This window comes from Thermobia domestica, chromosome 13, assembly GCF_964235325.1.
Source record: "Thermobia domestica chromosome 13, izTheDome1.hap1.1, whole genome shotgun sequence".
Classification (NCBI taxonomy): domain Eukaryota; kingdom Metazoa; phylum Arthropoda; class Insecta; order Zygentoma; family Lepismatidae; genus Thermobia; species Thermobia domestica.
Genome location: NC_137466.1, coordinates 183,074,004 through 183,090,692, shown reverse-complemented (window position 1 = coordinate 183,090,692; position 16,689 = coordinate 183,074,004). Strand labels below are relative to the sequence as shown.

The window sequence follows — 16,689 nt, the reverse complement described above, 5'->3', positions numbered from 1 at the left end:
AATTCATCTGTTAGAGTGAAGCATAGCTGATATTGCAACAGTTAAGTGTTGAAAACGAAAAAAAGTAATAAGACTCAGGAAACATGGAAAATTATCTAATATGGCTGACTGACAGACTCTCTGACTAGATGTCAAGGACTCGCTTCTTCAACCTCTTGCCTTTCTTGTTTGTTACCTCATTTACTTGCTTGCAAAAGAATGTTGTAACAAGACAGGAGACACATTAAATGCTTTCATTCCATCCTCACAATTCATTCTCCCTCTCAGGCTGTTTTAGCTAAAGTTAGTGAAGTGGTTGACGCTAAAAATTAAATCTTTAAACTCTGAACTAAAATGATATCATGTTCCCAGCGATAATATCTTGTTTTACACTGAAGGTTATATTAATGATACTCAACACTTAAAAAGTTCTAAAAATTTTGGTGTGAAATTTCAAATAATAATCTGATACGCTTTTAGAAATTTGCTGCCTAAAATAAGTACATTCATCACATAATTAAAGGTGTTTATCTAAGTACGTAAATATACACTTATTTGCGTCGTAATGAATAAAATAAAGAAATTATATTTACTACACTGTTAGTTATTTAAATGTGACAGTTTTTTCTTTAATTTAACGGTGGCTTCACGGTGGATAGAAAGGTTCACCTGTTACCCTCACTTAATTGAATGAATACCTATCAGAACGCTGTCTTGTTGACTTTCACGTGATAGTACTCATAAAAATTTATTCATTTTTAAATGTTTAGGAAAATAATTTGGAAATTCTTAATATCGTGTTGATTCTGTATTCGCTTCCTCTTATTCAGAGCTCCAGTGAAACACAAGTTAAGGAAATTGTGGAGAGAAACAGGGCTGTATGAGATAGTGAGGAATTCGTTAACTTGAAGTGTATATTTATTCAAAGCTTTATATGGAATCCGAACTTAGCTCAAGTTCTACAAATGATGTTACATATATTGAGACCACCTATGAATTTATCAATAAGAGAAAATGAAGTATTTATTTTAAAGTTCCACCCAGAGTCTTCATCCCGGCAAAATTAAAATACCGCTAATTTTACAGTAATTATGTGATATCTTCAAATAGATAAAAGATAATTGAAATGTGGAACAAGAGCGCCTTAGACAATATTATTTTGCGTGAGGTACTGTTATCACATGTCACCTAGTGGGTTTGCGTTTTCAGCTGTTTAGAAACGCAAAAATAAATGCCGATTTTCAAAATGGCTCGAAATCGAAAGCAGGTAAGTGAGTCGTGATAACGGTTTCTCATGTAAAATAATATTGTCTAGGGCGCTCTTGTTCCACATTTCGATTATCTTTTATCTATTTGAAGATATCACATAATTACTGTAAAATTAGCGGTATTTTAATTTCGCCGGGATGAAGACTCTTAAAGGAGACACATGATGAACTATTTCTAAAAAGTATTTTTAAAAAGTACTATAATCAGCACTGCAATGGTCATTTGAGATTTCCCCCAGGGCAGTAATGATTTCAGGAGTTGGTCCGGGAAAATCCCCGCAGAGCATTTCTCTGATCGTGCTCAACCTAGAATAATAATACGAGGGTAAATCAAAAATTATCCCCAATGCAGCTGTAACTTTTCTTTACATTGTTCATACTGTTTATTTTACTGTGTGGTCATGCTATGAAAGTTTCATCCTAATTCCTCCATTTGTCTCCCTTTTCTTGAAAACAGATAATGACCGCTCCATTAGAAGTTTGAACCAAAGAGGCAACAAACAACGAGCAGTGATCAGGTTCTTGTGGTCGGAAGCTGGGCTGTATCAGGGACCGCAATTCATCAAAGACTTTTTCGGCACAATATGGGAACAGTATCTTGCCGCTACAGTGTGTCTACGAATGGATTTTTTTAAAGTCAAAAATGACCTCGTCTTGACTTATTCTCGTCATTTGTGGTCGTAGATGGTCGTCCAGCTTCTTGCTCGTGCGTAACACTTGTGCGCCCATTTTTAAATTTTTCAATATTTCCGGTTTTTAATATTTATTGAGAATATCACTTCATAGAAACCAAGTTCCTTCTCGTGATGTGGACGTACCACTTCTACTTGTTTTCTTTGCGATGTTTTTGGGTTTGGGATGAATCGCGGCTCTTTCACTCAGCACTGTACACATTAGTTCTCGTATCGCACTGAATAACCCATGTTTCGTCCTTTTACAATGATGTTTTGGAAGAAATTTAACTCCCTTTCAGCAGCGGCCATCCGTTACTAGCAGCGATGCACTCTTTCTAGTTTTTGCTCCTTCGTTTAAGTAACGGAAGCTAAATCGTGCACAGCTTCTGTATTTTAAAATCTACTGTTATTATTAGGCGAACACTTTCCTTATGTACTCGGTCTGATGTTGCCTTGAGGCTTGCATTTTAGTCATACATAATGATATCCCGAACTTTGCCAATCATTTAATGCGTGCCAATTATTCAAACATACTTGCTTGGACCTGGGGGCTCGTTATCTTTCACAGATTCCCTGCTACATACTGAACCTTTTAAGTCATAAACAAGGCAATGAGATAGGCAATTGTCCCCTTAAACGTTTTTAAACATTGCAAATGTTTCTGTTGGAGTTTTCAGTAACAGTGCACTGAGCTTGATATTCACTATTTATTCCATTTTTGAAACGGTAATGAGGTATAAACACCTTCTGAAGACTGGCCCAGCTGGAATTTCTGTACATCTTCTCAAGGCCACACGCGACATTCAACACTTCATTCACACGAAACATTGAAAACTTCCGTGTCAAAAGTAATTGCCTGAGCTGCCTCGTGGCTACGTGGATAGCATGTGTCTTTGGTGTGGGAGACTCGAGTTCGATTCCCGGAAGGAACCCTAACATATAGTTCGGATCATGTTAAACTGTAGGTCCACGTCTTGCTGCTGAAGGGGGCACTAAACATAAATCCAATCCACTCCTATCCAAAGAGTAACTTAAGCTGCTGAACGGGGCACTAAGCATAAATCCAATCCACTCCTATCCAAAGAGTAACTTAAGCTGCTGAACGGGGCACTAAACATAAATCCAATCCACTCCTATCCAATGAGTAACTTAAGCTGCTGAACGGGGCACTAAACATAAATCCAATCCACTCCTATCCAAAGAGTAACTTAAGCTGCTGAACGGGGCACTAAACATAAATCCAATCCACTCCTATCCAAAGAGTAACTTAAGCTGCTGAACGGGGCACTAAACATAAATCCAATCCACTCCTATCCAAAGAGTAACTTAAGCTGCTGAAGGGGGCACTAAGCATAAATCCAATCCACTCCTATCCAAAGAGTAACTTAAGCTGCTGAACGGGGCACTAAACATAAATCCAATCCACTCCTATCCAAAGAGTAACTTAAGCTGCTGAACGGGGCACTAAACATAAATCCAATCCACTCCTATCCAAAGAGTAACTTAAGCTGCTGAACGGGGCACTAAACATAAATCCAATCCACTCCTATCCAAAGAGTAACTTAAGCTGCTGAACGGGGCACTAAACATAAATCCAATCCACTCCTATCTAAAGAGTAACTTAAGCTGCTGAACGGGACACTAAACATAAATTCAATCCACTCCTATCCAAAGAGTAACTTACAAACACAAAATAAATAAATAAATAAATAATAAAAAATAAGAGAAAGGAAAAAAGAAAACAAAAGAAAAACGGTCTCGTTTCCTCGTTGCTACACTGTAAATATTTTTAAAAAAGAGTATCTGGTCCATCAATCTCAACTATAGTTTTGTAATTAGAAAAGGGAAGTTTCAAATCGAGAGACAGAGGCAGAAGATTTATTGTAGATATATATGTATGCAACGGGGACAGGAGGGCAGAGGAGGAGACTTGTCTAATATTTGATCTTTAAATGCAAGTGCTTTTCCCATTATTAAAAAAAAAACAAAAAACAAAAAGTATGATTAATAGGAAGTGTTAGGAAGACGTGCATCGGTCATGACGTGACTTCCGCACGCAAAAAGGTCATTTCTAGGACAGTAAATAATGAATTTGAAATGCAATATGGACAGTCTTCTTTTTCTCTCTTTTTGTTCTTTTTAGAGACAAAAAGGACACACAAAAAAGTGTGCACTAGTTTCAAGAGGAAAAAGTTAACAGTCTTTCTACTTAGATATATTAAAAATGTAGGAAAGCACTTTGCCCATGCATATAAAATATATATTTCTAATAAATTTACCAGTGGCACATTATTCTGTGCAGAAGTAGGAAATTACTCACTGGAAACTTTCGGCAGGATTCATGACAAGAAAGAAATCTATATCTACCGGGTGACCCACTATTATGTTCCTATCTTTTTTATTTTACTGCTAGTTTATCACAAACAATGTAATATAAATAACTCTACCGTTACATTATGCTTTATTCTAGCTATTACGCGCCATTATGTAATTGTTACGTTATTGTTGTTTGTTGCAGGCAGGGACGGATCCACGATGGACTTCTGGGGGGGGGGGGCAGTGGGTTGTAATACTGCTACTTAGAACTACTTTTAAGAGCTCCAAACTCTGGGGTGGGTTTTATTTATATATAAAATAAGAAAGTTTCCTCTTATGGGTGGCGATTGCTACCCTTGGATCCGCCACTGGTTGCAGGTTTAGCCACTAATTAAGTGAAGGTGAAGCAGAAACTGAACATTGCTGACCGTGCTCGGATTATAGCGAGGATGCAAGTATGGCAGTCGCCTGAAATGGTGCAAAGATGGTGGAGAGGGGAAAAGGGAAGACACGTGACTCTGGACGTGAAAACAATAAAGAGACTGAATACAAATTTTTTGCATACGGGTTCGGTTACTCACCAAAAGGGTGCTGGATTCCCAAAGAAAGTTGTCACTGAAGAGACTAAAGCCAACGCTGCTGTGGTGTTCGCGCAAAGTCCCACGAAATCTCTGAGATAAAATGATAAGAAATCCGTTTTATCGTATGGTTCGGTCCAACGGCTAATGAAGGAGATCGGCTGGAGACCATCGAAACCACATTTTGTCCAAGGATTGTCACCGGAAGACTGTGATGTTAGAATGGAGTTTGCTGAACCCACATTACAATAGATGGAAGAAGAACTAGATATATCCTGAGTAACATTGTGTGGTCAGACGAAGCAATGTTCCATGTGGATAGGTTCATAAATTGCCATAACTGCCATTACTGGGCCCCTAGTAACGACAGTCCTAGAGCTACAGTTGATGCAGTAGCACCCTTCGCTGACTGTGTGGTGTGGTATTCGTGATGATACTCTTATAGGTACTTACATTCTTCGTAAAACAATGAATGCGGAAAGGTATGTACACATGCTACAAACGTTTGTTTATCCCATCGTTTCAACCTGAGACGGAGTGGACAATTTGTACTTTATTCATGATGGATCATCTCCCCATTTTGCGTTGATTTCGCGAGAATGGCTTGACAATGCTTTTCTAGGCCGCGTTATTGGACGTCGCGAAAATGTTGAGTGGCCATCGAGAAGTATAGACTTAACCCCATTGGATATTTTCCTCTGGGGGCATTTGAAAGAGAAAATGTATGCCAGAAAACCGCGTGACTTGGACACTTTCGAAGCAGTCACTAAGGAAGCATGTGTGCGAGTACTACCAAACGACATGTTGCAATGGTCTGTGAGAAACGTTGGGACCTGACTACAACGGTATGCTACTAATGCTGGTGTCTAAGTTGAATGAATTAGCAAGGACCATAGTACATAATAGAATTTACAGCAACCATGTAACATTCTTAATGACAAAATAATAGTGAAATGAAAATAGAAATATAATTGCGGATCACCCTGTACGTATATCTATATCTATCTATCTATATGACAATTGAAAGCAAGGTAAGTGGCTGGAAGTGGTTAAATATACAACTTCTAGTTTAAATAAATAGTTAAAAGCGAAAATGGTTTCTGTTCTTGTAAGTTGGAATTGGTATCAGAAACCATTCTCGTTTTCTCTTACAGGCTTTCCCCCTCACTACCAAAACCAGTGATGAAGAAACTTCGCGTACTTTCCTTTCCTCTAGTTTTACTTTTACTAAGTGTCTACTTGTGAATATCGGAGGGTATAGCCCCTCCATATCTTCCATTGAGCACAGTCTTTGTGTTTTCCCTTATTCTTAGTAAACTTCACTTTGCTTTACCTGTATCTTCGAATTAACACTGTAGTCGTGGTTTTATTGGTAGACCGTCTTAACAAATCGTAGAACTATCTTATCAACAGTTTCGTGAAAAAAACAAGGTAAAAAGTTTCCTCTCTTGAGGGAGATTGGCGGGAAGAAAGTTAAATTTGACAGAGGAAAGGTAAATTTAGGGGGTATAATGGCAAATTTGGAGAAAATGACAACATTCGGGAAAACAATGGTAAACTTGAGGTGGTTCTGAAAAAAAAAAAAAAAAAAAAAAAAAAGAGGGCCTTAGACGTACTCGTTACAGATTTAAGAGGCCTCATCACGGCGAAATTAAAATACCGCTAATTTTACAGTAATTATGTGATATCTTAAAATAGATAAAAGATAATTGAAAAGTGGGACAAGAACGCCATTATCATGACTCACTTATCTGGTTTCGAGCCAATTAGAAAATCGGCCTTTATTTTCGCGTTTCTAATTGGCTGCAAATAGAAAGCTACCAGGTGACTCGTGACAACAGTACCTAATACAAAATAATATTGTCTAGCGCGCTCTTGTTCCACATTTCGATTATCTTTTATCTATTTGAAGATATCACATAATTACTGTAAAATTAGCGGAATTTTAATATCGCAGTGATTAGGCCTATTAATAATGGCAACTTCGAATGACGTAACTTCTATTTTGACATGAACTAAAGCTTAACAAAAATAATAATAGAATACAAGGAATCCAAAAACAAATGGTTAGCCAACAGCTATCTATTCACTGAAACAGAAGAACATATGGTAGCAATCTAGAGCAAAGTCATATCAATATTCTTATTACAAACATATCCTAAAAGACCTGGGGCCTCATTCTGTACTAGCTATTGGAAAAATTACGCAGTGTAACGCAACGCGAAATATGCAAATATCAATTATAACTCCTATGCCTATTATCGCAAACTAAATCGCAGATTTTGGGTTGCGTTAACGGCACTGGCGCAAATCCCGGGAGGATGAGGAGGACATGTCCCCTTCAATAGAAACTGTCTTCCCAATAATCCGATTTGAAATGTGTTTTTGGGGAGAAATGTGATGATTTGTGTCCGATTGCCACAAATGAAAGTAAGATGAAATTGATAGAATAAGCCTCAAATCTGCCCGCTTTCCAATCTTGAAGACAACTCTGCTTCTCTGATCCTTCACAGCATTGTTTTTCAACTCCATAAATATTTTGAACATAACTTTAAAAAAAAAATATGGGAACGGTGTTACCCGTCCCCTCCAATGTTGAAGACAGATTTCCGCCGCTAGTTAACGGAATCCGGTACGGAATGGGGCCCCCCAATGATACAAGTGGACAAACGCAGAGGATGTCAAGACACAGAAGGAACAATAAAATATATCCTGGGAGAGTGTAAGAACCATGCACCAGTTGAATGCACAGAGAAAGACACAATAATATTGTAGTGTACATCACACTATAGCAACCTAATGTGAACTAATGTAAGAAAAACTACCATATTGTAAATATAAACCCCACCCCATCAAGGAAAACAAAGCCTTTAAACTATACTGAAACAGTACCATAACCACAAACTAAAAGCGTGTGTAATAGACAAAAATTGTATTAGTACTAGCTACACAAGAAAAAACGAGCCTTCGTAATTAACATTGCAATTTCTTCTAATAACAATGTGCAGAAGAAACACACAAAAACGATACAAAACTATACTGATATTTGAAATTAAAGACAAGTAGAAACCAAAAACTGCAAGGATAGTATCACTTACCAAAGCGAGCAAAAATATACATGGTGTTTCGAAACAACACTGACAATGTTTGGGAAGTGATTCCTGAAACCAATGTAAGACAAAATGTGTAGATCATCCATGGTGCACAAATGCTTTCTTTCGGAGTTATAGGCTGCCGAAAACATTAAAAAAAAAAATGAAGTTTAAAGGCTCATAGCTCCAAAACTATGGGACCTACCGTAGTCGGGTTAAGACTTCACTAAGGAACTGGTACGTGCCCCATCCAAATATCCAAGTTGCAGAATCCTGTGGTACTTCCGCAACAGTTTTTACAGAGGTAGTTGGTGAGTACTTCAAATTATATGCCCTTAACCAAACTGCCTCTATAAAAATTGTTGCGTGAGTACCTTAGGATTCTGAAACATGTACTTTGGATAGCGCACACATTAGTTCCTAAGTGGTCTTGACCCGACTACAGTAGGTCCCATAGTTTTGGAGCTATGGACCTTTAAAGTTCATTTTCTCATGTTTTCGGCAGCCTATAACTCCGAAAGGAAGCATTTGTGCACCCAGGTTGGTCTATACTTTTTGTCTTATGTCAGTGTCAGGAATCACCTAGCAAACGTTTCGGTATTGTTTTGAAGCACCCTGTATATGCATGAGTGCATGATATCTTTTCAGAAACATGATTCATAAACACGATAATTTGATGTGTAATCTGGCGAGTAAAATACGTAAAATGAAAATGGCGTCTGAAACAGATCAGCTTTAAAATGAAATTTAGTGGCTGAGTAATATGGGCTACGGCTTCCTGTCTGAGGGGAAAGATTACAAGTGATTTATTCCTGGCCTATTCTTCTATATCGTCTTTTTTTCTTCTTTTCCCTCCCAATTCCTTGCTTTTGCAATGTCTTACAGCGACCTCTCGCTGGGAAGCTGGCTGCACGAGGAAAGATTCTGGAACAAGATATTGCGCACAACTCTCTCTCTCTCTTTCCGTCTCTGGGAGCGGATTCTAAACTAATTTAAAGCATATTTTAAAACATTCTGTTTCTTTTAGGATTTATTCAGTTAACAAGAAAAGAAATGGCGTGATAAAAGCTAAAGAAAGTGAAAATTTAACATCTCCAAAATGACTACCGAAACTTTGTTACAAAATATGCAAGGAACACAAAGGATTATTTAACATGTTCAAAAAAAATCGCTAGGATTATTTAAATTGTATTCGGTCTACTTTCAAAATCCTATAAACTTACTTAATTTACGTATTTTTTGGAACAGCAAAATGGAAGAAATTAGTTTCAAAAATAATGCAGACATAAATTTAATCTTGAAATTGGACTACTTAATGTAGTTGTTATCAAGTTCACTTTAATTTTGGTCCATTGAATTATTGAGCGATAAATGATTGGTGATTAACGTACCTTCTCAACATCAAGCTATTTTTTTTACTAGACAAAGCCTATTGTTTAACCTTTTAATTGATTTTTGTTCAGTATAGTATGGACAACTTTACTCTCATTACGTAATTTATTTTAAACCCCTGTAACACCGATGATCGAAATGGGCAAAATTAATCGCCTAATTTACGAGGCGAATGTCAAAAAAAAAAAATCAATAGGCCTATATATATATATATATATATATATATATATATATATATATATATATATATATATTAAACGCAAGACATTTACTGTAATTGATATACAAGTTCATATCTTAGTTATTATTCGCCATTGTCACCATAAACCTCTAGATATTCCTGGTAGCTTGGTACAGTCACGAACATTAATAAATGAAGGTTGGAGCCATAAGAAATAACGGCCTCAGCCTCCATTTATTAATGTTCGTGACTCTACAAGCTTCCGTACACCCTCTGTGAACAAATCTGCCACCTGAAAGTGCAGCTAGTCCACAGCTGATGTATCGTTGAGACGCTTCAATGTAAGCCACTTTTCCAAATGAAGAAAACGAAAGAAATTGCTGGAGATAAGGTTAAGGCTGTAAGAGGGATGATTGAATGGTTTCCATCGAAATCTTTCAATTGTTTCAAGAGTACGAGCAGCTGTGTGTGGGAGGGCATTGTCATGGATCAGAAGAATTCCAGGAAGTAGCATTCCTTTCGTCGATTTTGGATGGGACGTGGAAAATTATTCAGTGTTTGGCAACACTTAACTGCTAATTGTTTGTCCTGATTCCAAGAATTCCATAAGGATTATATTTTTTAGTTTCAAAATACGGTTACCATGATTTTGTGAACTGATGGTGTTAGCTTGAACCTCTTCGCTTTGGGGGAATCCGAGTGCTACCATTTTATTGACTTCAACTTCCCAGGGGCGTAGATATCCAAGTTTCATCCCCCATCCCTATATCAGAAAAGAGGTCATCCTCATCCTCTCCCAACGGGCTCAAAAATCACACACAGCTGTCATTCATTGGTCTTTATGAGCGTCTGTCAACACTTTTGGCATTCATCTCGCACTCAATTTTTAGTAACCGAGTTTCTTAATCACAATAAGATGCATTCTTTTCGCAGACACTTTTGGAAACTCTTGGCGAATTCAGTTATTGTGAATCGGCGATTGGATCACACTTTTTCGTTAAGCGTTCCTTCATATTGTTCGTCTAAGCACTTATGCCTTTCGCTACGTTCATCGTAATAAACATTTGAACACCCCTTTTGAAACACTCTGCACCATTGCCTGATTTTTCCTTTACTGCGGTCCGCAAATGACGCAAGCCCCGATGGATGTCAGCTGTATTCTGTCTTGGCGTTCAGAAATCGTTTGAGAAATCTTATATATTTGGTAGGATTTTGTATTACGGATGTCATTTCACCTTACTGCTACTTGAACGTATGCGACTGACTCGGACGATTGTATCTCTGTAGCAAGCACAAAATACTTGAGCATGCTCCTGCGCATGATCTCACTTCATCAGTGTTGCCAACCCCAGTTAAAAAAAAAAACATCGGTCCTTTTTTGACATGCTCCTCGTAATTTTGTTCTCATATCAAGAACACTATTTGGTGTTTATTACAAATCCCTCTTTTGGCCAATAAAGCCCATTTAAAATAATACAATAATATTCTTTTAACCCTAAAATGCATTATGATCCCAATTGTCATCATAGTGGATCAATAACAACAATAATAATAATGGTATTCTTAAAATGTGCACATTAGCGAATAGAGCACGCCGATGCCATGTGGCACCAATGGAATTAAGCTTTCTACCACTCAGTTTTCGAATAGTGGCATAGGTCGGACAGAAAGTGTCACAGAGCGTCAAAATGCATATAGAAAGCACAAAACGTTCACATTTGTTACTTGTAATAATTTTCACAAACTTTTTTTTTGTTCTCTTAACATTAAAAAAAATCATTGTTTCACAATCTTCCATACCACATGGTTTCTGCTGATATTGACACTAAACTCTGCTTTCGCTAGTGTAATGCAACCATGACCTGCAATCATAATCTATCCTGTAACTTGGTACCCCACAAGTAAAAACATAAAAAAATCATATTATTGAATATTATTTACATTTACCTATATAATGCATAAAGAAAGAAATAAGAAAAATAATTTCAACACGACCAAAATTAATTCGTGCAACAAAGAGCTAAAGATGAACCCTCTAAGCAAAATTAATTCAAAAAGTATTGGAATGCCTAGGGGTCCACATTTCTACCAAGGGGCAATGGCGCTGATCCTCGGGGTCCGGATCCCCCCAAAGCTCATATAGGTCCCCTATTGAATTTATGAATATACAATATTTGGCATAATTTGAATGCAATTTGTCTTAAAATCCTCATATGTATACCTTCTGCATCTGAATGTCCCCCCACCAATTTACAGAGAAATCGGCGCCTTTGAAAAGGGGATGGACACAACCCCCCAAAATTATCTTTTTCCGCCCCAAATTTATCATTCTCCTGCTTAATTGTAAAATTTTCAATGGAGCATTTCCTTCTTAAATGTTCCCATGGTCGCAACCTACTCTCTGAAACCAGTCTGTGGGCACCTCTGGTGGTGCTCATAAGTAACTAAAAATTAAAAATATGACATACAGAGTTATTGTAAGTGACTTACCAGATTTTATGAACTGTATTTCGTCAACAAACACACAAAACGCCATCAATATTGTGATACATAATGAAAATTGAAATTAAAATTAAAAAAAAAAAAATGAAAATTGAGAAATGAAAAGTAGTTAAAAAGAAAAAAAATATAACGTTTACCAGAAAATATTTTCAGTCCCCATTCAATTATTTAATTTTTTTTAAGAATTAGTATTTTTTTAAAATGTTTGGAGGCTCTTATGAAAATTGTGTAAACGGTCCGTGCATGGTCTAAGCCCTGGGATCTGGGTTTCAAATCATTTTAGCTTCCTCCAATGTTTGTGTCGTTATTTTTACAAAACATTTTTCATGGTTGTTTTTTTAAAAAATGAAATGAAATCTTTCAGTTTTACGTTCCACGGTTATGCCGGTTAGGCTAAAGGAGACGGTGATGATGAGAAATGAATGAAATGCTGGAATGAAGAAAGTGGGAGGAAACGGGAGAGCCCCGAGGAAACCCACGCACACGGTGTTTGTCCATCACAAAGTTCACTTGGTGGGAGCATGGTTTGAACCCGGGGTGTTAAAAAAGTATCCATGAAGTACTGGAAATATTAATTGTTTGAAATTCTTCAATCTTTGAGTTTAACGTCCTAAGATTGTGCCCTTTAAGCTAAGGGAAACAGATTATTAAGGCAAGTAAATGATGATGGAAGAAATGGTGGAATGAGGTTGTGGGAGGAAACTGGAGTAACCCGAGAAAACCCACGTACACAATTATATCGACCACAAACCTATTTGGCCAAGGACCGAATCAGAGACAGTATTAGAAGGAAGTTTTAATTTTGGCATTTTCTCTCACCCTCCATTTCCCACTCGAAACTTTAGTAAGAATGAAAGAACATTTGAAAATAGATTTTTTTAAGATTTGTCAAATAGAAAAGTCATTTAGTTTAATTTTACTGTTGTATTCCATAGATTAGTATTATATCCTGAACATTATACTAACCCTGTAATTCTGACAGCATTGCGGGTAATCTATCAAGCAAGGATGTTATCCATAATTACACCGATAGGAATACCTGGAAAACAAGTTTTTGATCGTCCATATCTTGCGATCAACTTAATGGATCACCTCTTTCAACCTCGATTCCTAATCTTTGACTCTCTACTTGCTGGCCAAAATTGATGGAGATCCATCAGGTAGATCTTGAGATTCTGTATCTCCCGGCCAGACAAACAGAGTAAATATATACAGGGTGTGTTAATGAACTATACCGACAAACTGTAAGAGGTGATTCCTCCCATCAAAATAAGAGAAAAAGTTTATGTGGAGCTATTGCAAAAAGTTCATAGTTCTAGAGCTAGGGCTGTCCAAAATCGCGAAAAAGCAAAATTTCAACGTGCCCTATTTCGAATTCCACGAAACTGTGGATGATGGTCCTCATCCGTGTAAAGGAAATAACGCATGCACAATCCAAAAGTGCATATTACATTAATTTTCAATGTGTTGGAGGGTACTCTGTACAGGATATAATTTTCCAACATGCTTTCAATAGAGTTTACAGATATACCCTGATTTCAAGGAGGGCCCAAAGTAGGCAGGGGGTAAGCCTTAACAACAATCGACATCTAGTGCTTTGGAGGGAAGTCGGAAGTGTTAGGAACGGGCAACTTCATGTTTTTTGGTGTTTGGAATAACGTGTGATGCGATGTATTTCGTCACGGTATATTTCATGTTTTCTTCAGCTATAACCGTGAAAGAAAACATTGCAACATGTTTTTTCCCCGAATACGAGAGACCATGCTGTTCACGATCCTTAACACTTCCGACATCGCGCCAAAAGATTTCGTGTTCACTGCTCGCAAGGCTTATCGTTTGCTACTTTGGACCATTCATAAAATCAGAGCATATCTCAAAAGTTCGGTTGATGGCATGTCTGAGAATTTCACCCTGCAGAGAATACTCTGCACACCCATTGAACATTAATGAAATATGCATTTTTTGATTGCGTATGTGTGACTTCCTTTGCGCTGATAAGAACCATCACTCTATAATTTATCGAATTCGAAATAGGGCCTCTTGAAATTTGGGTTTTACACGATTTTGGACGGCCCTAGTTCTGAAACTATGCACTTTTCTCCACAGGTCAATATGAACTTTTTGACTTATTTTGATGTGAGGAATTACCTCTTACAGTTTGTCGGTATAGTTCATTAACACCCTGTACATAGGAGTTTATGGTAAACCGAATTCTTTATAAAGAAAAAAAACGTGTCTTTACATGAAATAAAACATGAATTTGCAACTTCTATTAAGGGTTGACTTTAGAAGCCTTATAACCTGCAACTTTTCTTAACGTTTTTTCCAACTTCCGGTAGGATAAATTGGATGCGCTTTGAAGTAACATACATACACAGCAATGGCAAAGCAATTTCCACGTTGAGAAAGCAGTGGTGGCAACGCAAATAAAAGCTTTACTAATGGAATCGATGGTCTTTTATACATAACTCGAGTATTCATGTCACATTTCTTAACCTTACAACAACACACAACCTCCCTCCCTCCCTTGTCTGTTACTGATTATCTAGATACTAATATCGACAAGAAAGGTGTACGTTGACGTCACACATAGGCCAGTTGGCAATGACACCGTGCAAGCTAGGCGTGCTGGCCATCATTATCAATACGCAGGAGTAGAAATTTTCAAGTAATTACCGTGTTGATGCGATAATCTCACTGTGTGTACTGGGGACTATCCAAACTCGAAACACAGAAAATAATATTATTTTCAGATATTAAATGTTTGCAACATGGATGACACCTCATATCTCCGTATTGCTTAAATATGAATAAGGTCGAAACTTAAAGTTGATATATGTTTTTTTATAAATATAAGCAATGCTAATTTTTTTTTTCAAGAAAGATGGATGTTTCAAAAACTAGGGATTCCGGCATTAAGAAACATAAATTCATACAGACTTGTATAGTGATTTCTTTTTAAGCAGATGTACTTTCATTTATTAAAGAAACTTCAACCATTAACAACAAGATCAATAACAATTCGCCAAATTTTATATTTGAAGGTACCATCTGAACATTTAATTGGTGAAACTAAGGAAAAGAAGAAAAAAACTTTAGCCAGGATGAATGACTACAAAATTCCAACTCGATATCTCCCGAAATGGCTACAAAATATTGCAACACTTTACGATTCTTGAATTCGAGACTATATTATGCAGTTCAAAAATATGTACTTCGTGTATCTTCAGTCAGAGAATTACAAATAACATAGTACACTGTTCCATAACAAAAATGTTTCTCTACTTTACGTATAGCAAAACAGGAATGAAAACTGACAAAGCGACCGATAACCTTGTTTTAGTTGTATCATCTTATAACTCAACGTTAACGCCTAGTCTCGGCGAAAACGTGAAGTGAAGCATACGACACGATATAGAATAAACAAAGCAGGCAGAAGACACAGATAAACAGCAACGGATGCCATATTCGTACCGCACGTGCAGAGACACCTGATGAGAATTATAGCTTTTTTGACGTTCATATGGAAGAACGTTCTTTTCAACACGAGGGGAAAATGTGTCGCAAAATGGTGCAAACATTGTAGCTGATTTAACGTAAATATTCTCTTATATTGTGGTTTTGTCATGTTATTTCGTACATTTCACAAACATTTTCTAAATCAATACATATTTGCCTCCGTACTTTCTTCAATATCTTCCAAATTCAGTTGTATTTTATTTATTTATTAGCTGCATGCACTTGTCGTTATCGAATCTTAAATTAAAACATAGATAAAAAAAGAGAGAGAGGACGAAGAATGTTATTGAAGGAATTTCTCCACAACGATTAAATTTCCCGGGTATTTATCCTCCGCTGTTATGCCAGCACACATAACAAAAATGATATGGTGGTTGCATACATGCAAGGTGCTCTTAGAAACTGAGAAACCGGCATACATTTTGATCCCCCCGCAATCCAAATAAGACCTCTTACGCGATTAGATCTGCTGAAGGTCTAGTGACTCTAGTTGACATCTTTCTATGCGAAAAGCTTATGTCATTCAGAACACATATTATTATTATTATTATTATTATTATTATTATTTTAAGGATTAAAGGGACTTTCAGATACAGAATCATGGTGCCACACTCTGCAAATTCAACAGTAGCTACAATGCCGTGTCGTACCGTGCCACCACAAAATGGATTGCAAGGAGGAAATCGTGTCGCTTCGTGTGTTCCGAAGAAAGCCGAAGGATCGCGGCCGACTAGCCACAACCGGGCTGATTTCTCTTAAAGGCGGCTGTTGGGGCGCGGCATGTGAACGGCACAGGTATGGGATGTTATATGTGAATTAACAAAAGACAACCTAATGAATTTTCCATGTGAAGGTCTGAAAAGAAACTTTGTGGACTACGGCATGGGAACAGCACCCTATTTGTTAATTAACCTTAAGGGTATTATACACTGCAGTCATGTAGTTGAAACACACCCAAGAATTCAGTGCAAGACCTGTGCTAGGTCACCCATACATCTAGACTAAATAACCGTGACATCCTATTAATATAAAAAAAATCCAGTGTATTTATACTTATCGACTTGCTCCTTTGTAAAACATCTTTCAGGTCAGTGCACACTGATCCAACTGCAGCAATGTCCCAGCTAAAGTAGGACGTCTGGTGGCTTTAGTCATTCCAAAAGTGGATCAGAAGTTTGGATTTGTTAC

General features: G+C 37.2%; 1 protein-coding gene across 9 annotated transcripts in view; it reads right to left on the bottom strand.

Annotated features, from left to right (window-relative positions):
- Hk (potassium voltage-gated channel subfamily A regulatory beta subunit hyperkinetic) overlaps positions 1-16,689 on the bottom strand; it is a 708,165-nt gene that overhangs the window by 142,441 nt on the left and 549,035 nt on the right. The gene's annotated exons all lie outside the window — the stretch shown is intronic.